Here is a 13712-nt window from a genome sequence, read left to right as displayed (position 1 = left end):
TATTTAATTATACTTGTATTTATACAATTGACAACAGAGCTTTAAAATCCTTGAATCCTATTTAAAACTGCAGCAGATTTTGGACCCCACATCCAGATTTCAGAACCCGCCACCCAATGCCTGTATTGTTTTCTTGTGTGTCCTTTTCCCTTCCCTGACTCCTGCTACCAAGTAAGGTTCCCTCCCCGTATCCATGGTTCTGTTCAGCATCCTGCTTGCAGTACTGCCTGGACTGTATACTTTTCCAGTGTTGCATCCAGCATATTCCCCGCCACTCAGAATGAAAAAGCAGCCTGGTCCACCTCAAAATCCGCAGGAAATGCATGTGCATTTGTGACCCATGTCTTGTTTGATCTGCTACATCAGTGTTTCCCAACCTTTTTTGAATTGTGTACCCCCTGAGAGATTTCCTCATACCACAAGTACCCCCTTTGTCAAATGTGTTGATGATTCAATAGTTTATGTCTTTTTTTGCTCTTTTCATTGATAAAAGCTGGGTTTGTTATTCATTAAGCAACACATCCCAGATAGATTTTCTTTCTATACCAGGGCACAGCTAATGGAATGGCTGATAATATTTACCCATCATCAGGGAAATTAAATATAAAATTTTTTTCCACGTACCCCCTGTAATGTGCTCGCGTACCACTAGGGGTACGCGTACCCCCGGTTGGGAATCACTGTGCTACATCATGGGTGCTGTGAAAGGCACCGAGTTCTTCCGTCTGATATTCTACTGGGGCCAGCTTACAGGGCGTCATGCAGCCTCAGCACTCTCCAACTCGACCTTCTTGCTAACCCTGACCTGGCCAGCGCTGACCTGTGAGAAAATGAGGTCTCATGTAAACGCACCTGATTCTCATCTGGATCAGTGCATGTCATTCTCAGCTACTTATAAAGACGTGGCAGAGCGATGACAGCCTTGCAATTTCCAAGGATGCCAACACCCATCTCAAGTGAGCCGACAGATTATAGCAGGGGAGGGGAGACAGAGATGGACGAGAATAATAAAGAACCAACCGCATAACCCCCCCCCCCCCCCCCCCCCCCCCAGGTACACAGTGGTAGAGAAAGCACTTATGTTCCCATCTAAGGGCCAAAGGAGGCTGGAGGACACCATCTGGAGGTCTGTTCAGATCCATGTCAGCACCCAGCTGGTGATCGTGGGTAGGGGGCATGATGCAATGCGGTGGAATCTTTCTACAAAGTTTGCATGCTGAAACTACTAAGTCAAATTCCAGCTGAACTTCAAACAGAAACGTAACAAAACATCTCAGTAGAAAATCTGATATTACTGGTAATACTGCTACTCTCCAAAAAGGTCTAGGGTGGACCAGAGAGGCATTCATTGTGACAGTGTTTTAAATAATCATCACCAGTACCGGTCCTGGCCAAGGTAGCGCCCCTGGTGAGCATCACCGCCGTTGCCCCCGTCCAAGGAAAACTGAAGCTGGCTGGCAAGTCGCCATGCCCTCAGAAGTTGGTGCCCTAGGCGGCCGCCTATGTTGCATATAGGATTGACCATTGATCATCACTCAACTACAACATATGTGTGATTAAACCTTAGAATAACATTCCCTCAATTCTCATATCTTTATCTTCTACGAACTACAAAGAGATGCGATTCTTAATTTTATATGGATCCATAATTTGATCTGCTTTGATTTATAATTTGATCATACCTATATAATTATATGCAATTGTATAACTGTTGCCATCGAATAATTAAAACACAAACACATGCAAAAATAGTGAGGTGAACTGCAGAAGCATAGATGTTCCATCAGACAAGCCTGCAGAACACAACAGAATCAGAAAATCAGAAGTGCTATGTTTGCGTTTCACTCAGCTGATGCTGACTGTTTTTCATGCTAAAGAAAATGTTGACAACACTGTACAGCTAGTGCTTGTTGCTATTTATTATTTCATTTTAAGCACATTTAATAATCAGTTATTTTATTCATTTAATTTTGAGAATTCTGGGGGTCACTGCCCCAGAAGAGGTGGGGGCTGGAGTCCCCAGTAGGGCTTGTGAGGAATGGTCCCTGTCCTGCCCCATTTTGTATGTCAGTTCCCCGTTTGACCAGCAGATGTCATTGGCTGTCCTGTCTCCCGATGTTTCTACTCTATTCCTAGTGTGTTTCCCTGCTCCTGGGGCTACTGCATGGCTGATTGGGCTATGTGGTTGACCATCTCCTTTGTCATGGGTTTGAACCTGGCCTTAACTTGTTGAACATTTCGTTCCATGCCCCTAAATTCTGTTGTATATCCTTGTTTATTATGGTTCCTTGTGTTCTTGTATGATTCCTTGTTTTGTACCTTGGTCAGTTGTTTCTGCATTTAGTTTTGTAATTATGTCCTAATTGATCTGTTATATGTGTATATATGTGACTTCCCTTGCCGGTGATCCGTTGATCCGCCGGTTGGTCATTGTGTTCGCAGCTGTTGTTGCCCTGTGTTTGCTCCCTGCTTTGTTCCTGTATGTCTTTCTTGCTTGTGCTCCTTGAACCTGTTTGGTTTTAGTTTCTCCTTGTGTTTTCCTAGCCTGTTGAAGTTCTTGTTAATTTAACCTGCCTGTGTTAGACTTAGTTTGTTTATTTATTCATTTATTACTTATCTTAATTTCTTTTTCTTCTTTGAAAATTTCTCTGAAATGCTTTGGAAACGTAGTGGTTGAAACAGTGCTATATAAATTTTGGTCTGTGATCATCGCTGATTGCATCTTATCTGATCTAAAAACATATATAGGGGCAAATAGACTCTGATTGTGGCTTTATGATGATGAACTTCAAGCCAAACATGGTCTTTGGGTTTAGTAATTATGGAATATTATTTAGTACTATATAACGTAGAATACAAGTATTCTACGTTATATAGTACTAAATAATATTCCATATAATTAGCCAGCATTTCAATAGAAATTCCCAAAAAAATCTGTCTACCGAAGATGAAATCGGAGGAAGTCATTCAAGGCATAAGTTCTGACTTCAGGGTTTTAGGTCCAACCCTGCCATTCTACTTATCAATCAAATTACGAGACCCGGGTTTCTCTGAATATGTATAAAATTATAATTACGATGAAAGTGACAGTTAAGAGGCATAATTTCCCCCCTTTCATAAGTTTTTTGATAGTCACTGCAGGCTTGAGAATCTTAATAACCTCTAGTTTAACACTGAACAAAAGCCTTGGTAACTATGGTGATGAATACTTCCCCTTTCCCCACATCCCTACTGTGCAGTTTCTTTGTATAAATAACTGGTAGTTAGTTAAAAATAACATAAATGATGCAGTATTGCACTCACAGTTTTAACGACATTAATTATAAATTCTAAAAAAGATCATATTATCTGTACTTCATATAAAATAAAATTAAATAAGACAATAGGCTATTAAAGCATCATACAATTATTTCTAATGGGATTATGATGGTTAAAAATAAAAATAAAGCCATTTCAAATTATTTCCTATTAAAATCGTTTAGAACCCGGGAGAACAAGCTACCATCACCATGGTAATGTTTTCTGATTTAAAAAAAATATAAATAACAGTTTATGAATAGAAACACTTCAAGTCTCTCCTAAGAAAACAGCACAAGACGATTTGCAAGTCTGATTTCTTAGAAAGTGCAGCTGCTGTTACCCTTAAAAGAAACTAATTTCCTGACTACATATTTCCAACCCAGCTGAAGGATGCAGCCGATGTTGGTAGCAGGCCACCGCAGAGCTCAGCACACTCCATTGGTGTCTCACATTATGTAGATATGTGATGTTCTTGGCGATGACTGGCAATCAGCATATTCATGCAGCGACTATCATTAACTTTGCAGGAGAGTGTCTCCGGCAGGCAAAGTCAGGTAGACTGTTCGGGGTCGTCAGCTCCTTATTTATAGTCCTTATAAAAGATTGAATTTTGTTTCCCGTTGTCTAGTGACCCAGCTCAGACCCTGACGCCAGGAGCATCACCAGAGATTTATGAAGTGGGGCGGGGGTTTGGGGGAGGGGGGGGGGGGTTAGCAGTGAACCTTTAGTAGGGTGAGTCTGATTTTAATAAAAATGAATGAGAATATTATTTAAACTAATTTATGTATTTTTTTTTTGGAGGGGAGGGTGGTTAAGGAAGTCCTAAAACAGCTCCAGCGACCCCCCCACCCCCGCCTGCTGGCCATCCATACACCACCAGTTTTGTTTTGCTGGTTTGTGTTCCTCGCACTGACCTTTCTTCACTTCCTGTCTTCGCTGCTCATTCTAAGCTCGTTTCAGCCACATCCCCAATAAGTCCCCGTACTTTCTGCCCATATGGCTCATACAAATTAATACTGCAATAAATTCTTTGACGTATATTTCATGCTCAGGTGGCTGAGAAGTTAGCAGTGGTGCCTCCCACCAGCAGTGCTACCATTCTGAAAGCTGCCTCTGCTTGATGACCATGCTGATTGCATGTTCTTGCCATGTCACATGACTTCCTCCCACAGTCCATAGACATGAAGTCAGAATAACTAGCGTCTAAATTGTCAGTAGTGTATGATTGTTTGTGCATGTAAGTGCCCTGTGATGGATTGCCATCCAATACTGTACAGGTGCCCCAGCCTTGTGCTCTGTTCTGTCTGAGATGAACCCCTGACTCTCTATGACTGGACCAGAACAAAAGATAGAAGATAGATGGATGATCTGGTGTGTGGATCTGACACACAGACATACAGAAACACCCCCCCACACACACACACACACACACACAGGCACATTTATAACACTTTCTATTATTTGTGCTTTCAGGAGAACAAATGATAAGAGATGAGAATAGATGAGAAGAGATGAGAATAGATGAGATGAGAATAGAGCATGGAGCGCTCTGCATTTGGAGGAGCCCGGCAGGGCTGTGTTACCGGATCGAGAAACAGGTGCAGAGCTCATGCACCACATGGGAGAGATGGGAACTGCTGACGAGGACATGCTAAAGCCTCCCCCATCACCTAAATTACCTGCGCAGTCCAAAGACGGACATGCGTGACTCTGGGGGGGAGGACAGAGCGCTGAGGTTCGCATGTTCATATTTCTGTGGGTGAGAATGCAGCGCTCCCTGCCCTCCCAACGGCCTGGCCAGGTCACGCTAAATGTGGATGGAGCTGCAATACAGTGGAGCAGAAAGTGCCCAAGGATAGAGAGAGGCTGAGGGGATGAATAAAATCAGGAAGCGAGGCAACTGGTGGAGTCTATTAGGAGGTTCAAGCTCAGGTCTGCTACCGTAGGAGTTAATCTCTATGGAGTGGGTGATTCATGCTGTCGCAGTCGGGGCAGGACGGCGAGGCGGGCGACAGCGTCTGTGGGTGTCACACGGCAGATTGATGGAAGGGATCAGCTCAGACAATAGGTCCTACAGCCGGCTGCTGGACCTGTACTATGCCTGTGGGAGCAGGCCTGTCTCCCATCTCCCCGGGCAGCTTCTCAGGGTATCTGGCCTTCCGTCCGACCCCTTTGCATCATGCTGAGGAGCTTCTCAGACTCATTTCCCAGGTTTTTGGCTTGATTTAAATGCAGGCTGAATTCTTTTGCCACAATGACAATAACGACATTCTATTCTAAAAAGCACTTATCTCCTTTGATGACAGATTGTCGAACTTTGATCCCCGAAAATTAACAGCAGGGGAAACTTTGACCTTGGAGATAATTCCTGGTCATTCCAGCTCATTGTCAGAGATACCTGCACAGACACCACAGCTATAATCACAATAACCCTCACATGGAAGCCTAAGAAACATTTTTTATATTAAATGTATAATTTATAGGCGTTCAAATAAATTATGTAAGAGACAGTTTATGAACTACATCTCCATGACACGATCCGAAAAGGAAAAAACTCTAATTACTCGGATATCAGTGTGTAATTAGGGAGTTTCTCTGCTCCGTAAAGTACAGGGTTAATATAATGGCAGCTTCACAGACCTGAGGAGTGCTAACAAGGTTTCAACAAATCGTCCTTTGTGGTTATTTGGTGAGCCTCCGATAAATTTAATAACTTCTGTCTTACCTCCTCTGCAGTTGCTAGAAAATATAATGCACTGCCTACACACTGGAGCACACACAGAGACGTGGATTAGAAAAATAGAAGGCAAACGATGATCACAAACTAGACATGTATACTGTAACAATTAATGTGCACAGCAGTAAGTTCTGAGTCTAGAAAACAACGATGCAGTAGAACTTCCCTGGAGGCAAATTATTCAATGTCCATATGTTTATATCCCATGGCTAATTCATATATTAATGTCGCAAAGCCCATGAAATCAAAGGCAATCCATTGTTTCCGAGCTGCGTGCCTGTTCACACACTGCACTTTGCATTACAGCTCTAGGTTTGCTGGTTCTACATCAGCGCTTGGAACGCGATGACGCTTTAAGACACAAAGACCCTTGGGAAGGGAGGGCACTGGTCACATAAAAGCAAGTGTAGGACAGTGCCGTGGGAGTGCTGGTTGCTAAGCATTTTGCCTTCGCTCCGGGGTGCCCGTAAAAACACATTATAGTCAAAGTTCAAAGGCTCGGGGTAACAAGCACGGGTGTGTAGGCTGGAGGTGCAGAGCCAGGGGTGTTTGCCGCTTCTACTTCACTGCAAGGGACGGCATTTAGGCCGAGACAAATGAGAATGCAAGGACTGTATGGACCGTACAGTGGAGACACAGTAACAGATAAGGCTTCCATAGCGATATGCTACCCTACAATAACGTGATCGCAGTCCATGTAATGACCTGTGTAAGCTTCACCGTCAGCTGCCTCCCTCCCAACCCTCGTCACATGTTTAGCTTTACATATCCATGATCACAGCATGGCTGCGGGTGCTAATTATCCTACCTCTGCCAATAAAGACTTTGCGTTCTCCTTCTAAGTTTTATTATTTTGATGATGTCCCGAAGGTCAAAGTCAAGCACACTGTTATGAATATATTTGGGCACAGATGCTGCCTGATTGCCTCTACCATCCGGTTCAGGGTATGCCTGCCCTGTACCCCGTGACTCTCTGCGCTGCTGCTGTCCCAACTGAAGAAGCGGTTAAGGATGCAAATGAATTATAATTAATTAGCAGGCATGGAAAAGCTTTCAAATAGCTTTTTAATGATGTATACTTTTGCACCACACTTACAGCTCAACAGCAGCCAAACAATCCTGGCTTAGCCCTTGGCTATTCGAAACATTGGTCAAAAGTATATTCATGAATAAGAAGCTGAACGACTTTCTGTCAAAATGACACCTATTCAGCTGAGGGGCCGAGTTGACAGGTGGCCATTGGTGAGTTATAGATGAAAACCTGGACAAATGACACTCAGGCCTAATGGAGACAATATAAGGGTTAAATGTTGGGTATAAAGTAGACCGTGGTCAAGGAAGGAGTTGCAAAAGACTATTAATTGATTAATGGTAGCATCAGATATCAAAAGTCAGTCATGGCCTGGCCTTTCCTGATAGCCTGTTCTTTTCCCTCAACCTCAGCGATTAGAGCCTATACAAAAAATTATTACTTTCGACAGCAAGACATAGCAAAGCGGACTGCCCCCAAAATCCTGGCCTGCTTTTTGTTGCCAGTTTGCCCCGGTCAAAAGGCTAAATGTTATTGTACCGACATTCTGGCAAAACATTATATCGCATATAACTGAATTATAATGTAATGTTTCGTAATGACTACATTTCATCTTATCTGCCACTTACTCTGTTGTGCAAATCAAACAAATCAAAAGTTAAATCAAAGTTTGACATGGCCGTAAAAATTTGCTACACTTTAGGTGCCTATTTGGGGTCTATTTGCTTTTTCTTTATTAGTTCATACTTTCATTCTTTATATTCATAACATATTCAGTCAAACACCCGTTTGAAACACTTGCATAAAAAAAACCCCATAAACCCTTAGAGCTGAACATTTGAAAATGAGGCGACTGCCCTCATATGGAATTTCCAGAGCCGGCATGGCTATAGGACAGAGGATCACAGTCAGAAATCAGGTCCTTTTTACGGATATGGTGATGGTCAGACAGGTATGAAACTTACACCATCATTTTAGAAAAAAACAGAAAACTGTATACCCTAGAGCTGAGAAGCTACTTTAAAATGGAATTTGAATGTTTATCATTCGAATTAATCTGGGTATTAATTGCAATTATACTACAGAGCCATGCAGCCAATCATCGTGCAGCAGATTTGTTCAACCAACCGTGAAAGTTGAAACATGCAACGTTAGCTTGCTAGTGTCTTAAGTGAAGGAAATGACAAGATGATAACATACAATGTTTTGGTTTTTAGCTACCCGAAGGCCAGCAGCAGCAACAACAAAAACTTGTGGCGTAAAATTAAACGATTGATGATGGCTTACGTGCAGAACAAAAATGAAGAAATGTGTTAGATGACTTAATGGTCGTCCACATAAATCTTAAAAAATATGACCGTGGATTTCTGTTGTTGAATATGTAAATGTCTTTAAAATTCAATTTTTATTCGTATAACGAAATCCCACCTCCCAGCCCTCATATCCATTTATGAACGATAAGTGTACAGCATGTTTGATGATTTATGTATATCCACCTGCACACGCACACCAGATTTCACAGAGAAATGTTGCTGAAACTGTACATTGCGTACAGCTTCAGTGGACAAAGGAAGCGAGCGGGCGAGCGGTAAGTGTCCTTGGGAAGAATGCCATCGCGGCCGACCTTTGCGTGTCGCAAGGCACGTACCCAGGAAAACAAGCAGAGAACAAGCAACAGAGCGGGAACAGGAGGGCGGGCAGGGGGAACATCCTGAAGGACTTTGCATGGGATGAACAGAACGCGGCGACGGATTGACAGCCCTTTGCATGAGCACTGCCGACGTGTAGCAGGGTCTCTGCAGGGACGCCGCATGCACGGAAACCCATCAGCTGCTTTGTTGTGGAGCAGAGCATGAATCAGAGAGGAACAGTCAGGAAAAGAAGCTTCAGAAGAGTGAGGGAGAGCGACACACACACGCATATTCAACTGCATCCCCACTCACGATTTCCAGACGAAATGTAAAGACCCACCATCCTTTTCAGCCGCCCTTAAAAACAAAAGCAAAAAAATAAATATTCAAAGAGAGACTCTGACCACACAATATTGTAAGCCAGCGGATATAAAATGCCGTAAAGCTTAACAAAAATGGAAGTCAAATTTCCCAAGCCAACCACAAACCTACCAGGTACTACGCGTACCATCTGTTCGTCTGTCTGTTCAAATTGTTACCTATTGCAATCCCCATTTATGACAATGTGCAAATTAAGAAAATTATATTTAAGATGAACATACAAAAACACACGCACACACATACAGTATATATATATAGAGAGCATTATTTCAGTGGATTTTTATATATTTTTATATATATATATATATATATATATATATATATATATATATATATATATATAGCATTGATTATTTTATTTGATTAGATATAGATGTGTGTGTGTGTGTGTGCGTGCGTGTGCGCGAGCGGGTATACCTATCCTTATGGGGACACACAGATTTCCGGTCCCCATAAGGGAAAATTCTATTTTATAAAAATTTGTGCCATGAAAAAACTAAAAATACAAAAACTCTTGTTTTTGGTTAGAGCTGGGGGTTAAGGTTGTCATAGTTAGCGTTAGCATTTTTCCCATAGAAGTGAATGAGCGGGCCCCATAAGGACAGGTATACCCGACCTGCGCCTTTGTGTGTGTGTGTGTGTGTGTGCATATGTGTGTGTCTAGCGCTATAACATGAGCCAGATTATTTCTTGACATATGGGCCTGTGATGTAACTGATATGTGAATGACGAATAGGAAATAGAGTGATTTATAATGGTATATATAATTCATATAGAACACGCTGCAACATTACTAACTCCTCAAACTTCAATTACCCATGAGAAACTGGAATATAGGTACTGTTTTCATAAAAAAATCTCCAGCACATAGCAATCAGACAGTGGAATCTTTTTGTGCAGTTTGCTTTCTGTCTATATTGGCCCATCTGTGGACAATTTAAAACTGCCTACTACACAAATTTAGCGGCATGTTTTTCGAAACAGCTGTGCTTCATTAAGCAAGGTTTTAAAGGAGAGCCGGAGAACTCAGGTGCAAAATAAACAGATTCGCATGCACTGCTTCCCAGGACAGTATTCTGAAAGAACTGAAAATTGGCATTAATAAAAAATGAGAAAGGAAGGGAAGGTAATGACTATAAATTATCCTATTTTACAGTTAGCTTTCATATCTCTGCATAAATGTACCTGACACGGATATCTGCTTGATGTTCTCAATGGTAACTGTGATCACACTGCTAGTAAAAAAATCAAGAACAGAGACTGTCAGGATAATCTCTCGGGACAAGAAGCACCGACCGACTTCTCAGAGCCTAAACGGGACAACCCTCACAGTATAGCATTGACTATTTTTGTGTTTCCAACCAACACAATATGGTAATTCATATTACAGGCTAGGCTGCCCTGTCAGAAATTGGCATCCAGTCTAGGGTGTCCCCTGCCCCATGGTTCCTGGGATTTGTCCCAGACTCTTGATATGTGGCTATGGAAGATGGATGGATGGATGGATATAGGCCAAAATATCACAGCCTCCATTATAATGATGCAATTTTGATGTTCTTTGGTAGGAAGCATCACTTGACTTGTGATTATTAGGAATAACCATCGTTGATCCCCTGGTATTTTAGGTAGCTACGAATCACATAGTCTTTCACGAACTAATGCATTGTTGTGATGCCTGAGTGTAAAAATCGCTGAATGGAGCACATGGCTGAAAAAAACAAAGACTATACGCAGATTATGTAAGTGTTTGGTGCTGTACAACACTGGGAATAGCAGCAATATGGCACAGCATATTTGTCACCATTGCAGGAGCCCAAATGAGGCCTGCAGTAAATCCTCCACAAGCACTTTGTAGCAAGATGCCAAGAGGCTAGCGAAGACCGAACCCTCGTCCTCAAGGCCTTTCACCGCCATCTCCATGCGTGAAGTCTACCAGCACCACACCATGATACGCACGAGCCAAAACCTTTCCCAGGATTTAAAGATCTAGCTTAAAAGCTATGAAATATACCAGGAAAATAATTACAGTGGGTTTACTCATACTGTCAGGAGCTTCCTTTAAATTATATGTACATTACATGTAATACGTATCACTTTTACAATTGACCAGTAAAACTATTTTATTAAAATCATTTTATTATCACTACCATTATTATTATTACTACCACTACTACTACTACTAATAATAATAAATATTATATATCTATTTTATTAATATGTGCGGCTTTCCCTGATCAGAAGGCTGCCAGTTTGAATCCCACAGCATTTGAGTAAGAGGCACTGGACGCTCACTGACCCTGCACTGTGACCCCCTAACTTGCTCTCACCTGTATATGCATGATGGGGGAGAGGATCATTTCCTCACAGGGATGAATATAGCATCTCTATTCTGTTCTTGGCTTTAACTTCAGCATCAGTTTTTCAAAGTGTCTGTTAAGGAAATATTAAAAGCAATTTAGGCAATAAGCCAGGACTGACTTCGAAGAGCTCACTGTAGTAATAAGCACCGTTTTAAACATTTTTGGTTATTCTCGTTTTATTATATGACTTTTAAATTAAATTAATATTATAGGTGTTTATATATTAAATCAAGCTTATACTTGGCAAAGCTTTAAAACAACCATGCTGAGTAAGCAAACCTGATAAATAGAGGCTGTAGTTTACATTGGAGTTGGACTGGGAACAAGCATCAGCCTTGAACACGAAATCCCCCCAAATACGTTTCATGGCAGGGGACACAGCGGATGCAGCGGACCACTGGGAATCTACCCAGTCATTTTCATTGGCCAGTTCATCCCCAGTTTACAGTTGATCATCAGTGTAGGTTTGCTCAGCGACTGCCAATCCAGAACACAACAAACCACGAACTTGACACGGCGATAAATATTTTATTGCAAACATACGCCCAACTTAACATCAAGCATTCATGTCAGGTGTCTCTATAAGATAATGCCTGCATGCGGTACGTGCTTAATGTCGTCAGACAAAGATTTTCCATGTATCTTTTGTAGTATTTATAGACTTCAAAGGTGACTGGTGCCTAAGCTTAAAAACAAACGCTGCCTGTTTGAGGCCCCTTTTGAATATCCAGAGATAACGAGAAGCATTCTCTTTTAAGCGACTGTTCTAGCATAAATCCAACCAAAAAGAAATTAATTTGCAAATGCTTTATTTACATTTCGTATCAGCAAATATTTCGTATTCCGTGCACTTGCCCCTCAAAAGAAGCTCTTTGAATCCAAGAGTTCGATTAGAAACATTCTGTTTGCAACAGTTACACATACAGTAACTAAAATAGGAAATGTTCACCACCAAGTCAAAGTTAAAATAGGCCACATTAAGAAAATACCAAGCATCAGCCTTGAACACGAAATCCCCCCAAATACGTTTCATGGCAGGGGACACAGCGGATGCAGCGGACCACTGGGAATCTACCCAGTCATTTTCATTGGCCAGTTCATCCCCAGTTTACAGTTGATCATCAGTGTAGGTTTGCTCAGCGACTGCCAATCCAGAACACAACAAACCACGAACTTGACACGGCGATAAATATTTTATTGCAAACATACGCCCAACTTAACATCAAGCATTCATGTCAGGTGTCTCTATAAGATAATGCCTGCATGCGGTACGTGCTTAATGTCGTCAGACAAAGATTTTCCATGTATCTTTTGTAGTATTTATAGACTTCAAAGGTGACTGGTGCCTAAGCTTAAAAACAAACGCTGCCTGTTTGAGGCCCCTTTTGAATATCCAGAGATAACGAGAAGCATTCTCTTTTAAGCGACTGTTCTAGCATAAATCCAACCAAAAAGAAATTAATTTGCAAATGCTTTATTTACATTTCGTATCAGCAAATATTTCGTATTCCGTGCACTTGCCCCTCAAAAGAAGCTCTTTGAATCCAAGAGTTCGATTAGAAACATTCTGTTTGCAACAGTTACACATACAGTAACTAAAATAGGAAATGTTCACCACCAAGTCAAAGTTAAAATAGGCCACATTAAGAAAATACAAATAATCGAGACCTGTACTGATGTGCAAAAGGCACTGGGTCATTATCGGAACTCAGACCCTTCGCAACAAAAACCCGAATACACACCGGCCCTTTGCGGATAAGACTGGACACCCCTGGCCTACGCATTACTCTGCTTTCCTGACCATCGTTACTGACATACCTCTTCTGTGTTTTGTTTGACAGGCTAATTACCACAGGCCGGTGGTTTTTGCTTGCTTGTGGCAGACATCTAGGAATAGTGAATGCGCTTTTGGGTTGGTTAGTCTTTCCAGAAAAAAAAAATAAAAAATCATCCAGTGCAAATGCATCAGTGTGCTTGCTTAAAAAGGGAAATCACACACAAAAATCAGCTTATTTTGTTTATAACCTTCTACACATGCACAGGAAATTGTATTGCATGCATCTTAAATGCAATAAATAGCCATAAAGGCATAAAGAAACACCTTTGTTGAAATCTGTACAGGGAGTACAGGAGAGCAGAATGCAGTATACTGGGAATTATCTTAGTTATACTTTATGCTGATATTTACTCTAAAAGAGAAGGTCTCAGTAACACTTCATCTTCATGACTCAGCTATAAAACATATTCATACGTAAACTTTTAAGTAGACTTTC

The 13712-nt window shown here is 41.5% G+C and overlaps 2 protein-coding genes across 3 annotated transcripts in view; one reads left to right on the top strand and one right to left on the bottom strand.

Annotated features, from left to right (window-relative positions):
• Nucleotides 1-13712, top strand: part of pdk2a (pyruvate dehydrogenase kinase 2a) — a 116915-nt gene that overhangs the window by 61633 nt on the left and 41570 nt on the right. The gene's annotated exons all lie outside the window — the stretch shown is intronic.
• tbkbp1 (TBK1 binding protein 1) overlaps nt 1-13712 on the bottom strand; it is an 87849-nt gene that overhangs the window by 58159 nt on the left and 15978 nt on the right. Inside the window, exon 2 of one of the 2 annotated variants that reach the window (XM_049015202.1) lies at nt 9011-9055. The exons of the other annotated variant lie outside the window; for it this stretch is intronic. The gene's annotated coding sequence lies outside the window, so the exon portion shown is untranslated. The remainder of the gene's footprint in view (nt 1-9010; nt 9056-13712) is intronic. 2 annotated transcript variants of the gene reach the window in all.

Source organism: Brienomyrus brachyistius, chromosome 5 (genome assembly GCF_023856365.1).
Source record: "Brienomyrus brachyistius isolate T26 chromosome 5, BBRACH_0.4, whole genome shotgun sequence".
Taxonomy (NCBI): domain Eukaryota; kingdom Metazoa; phylum Chordata; class Actinopteri; order Osteoglossiformes; family Mormyridae; genus Brienomyrus; species Brienomyrus brachyistius.
This window is presented reverse-complemented; position numbering and strand designations above follow the sequence as displayed.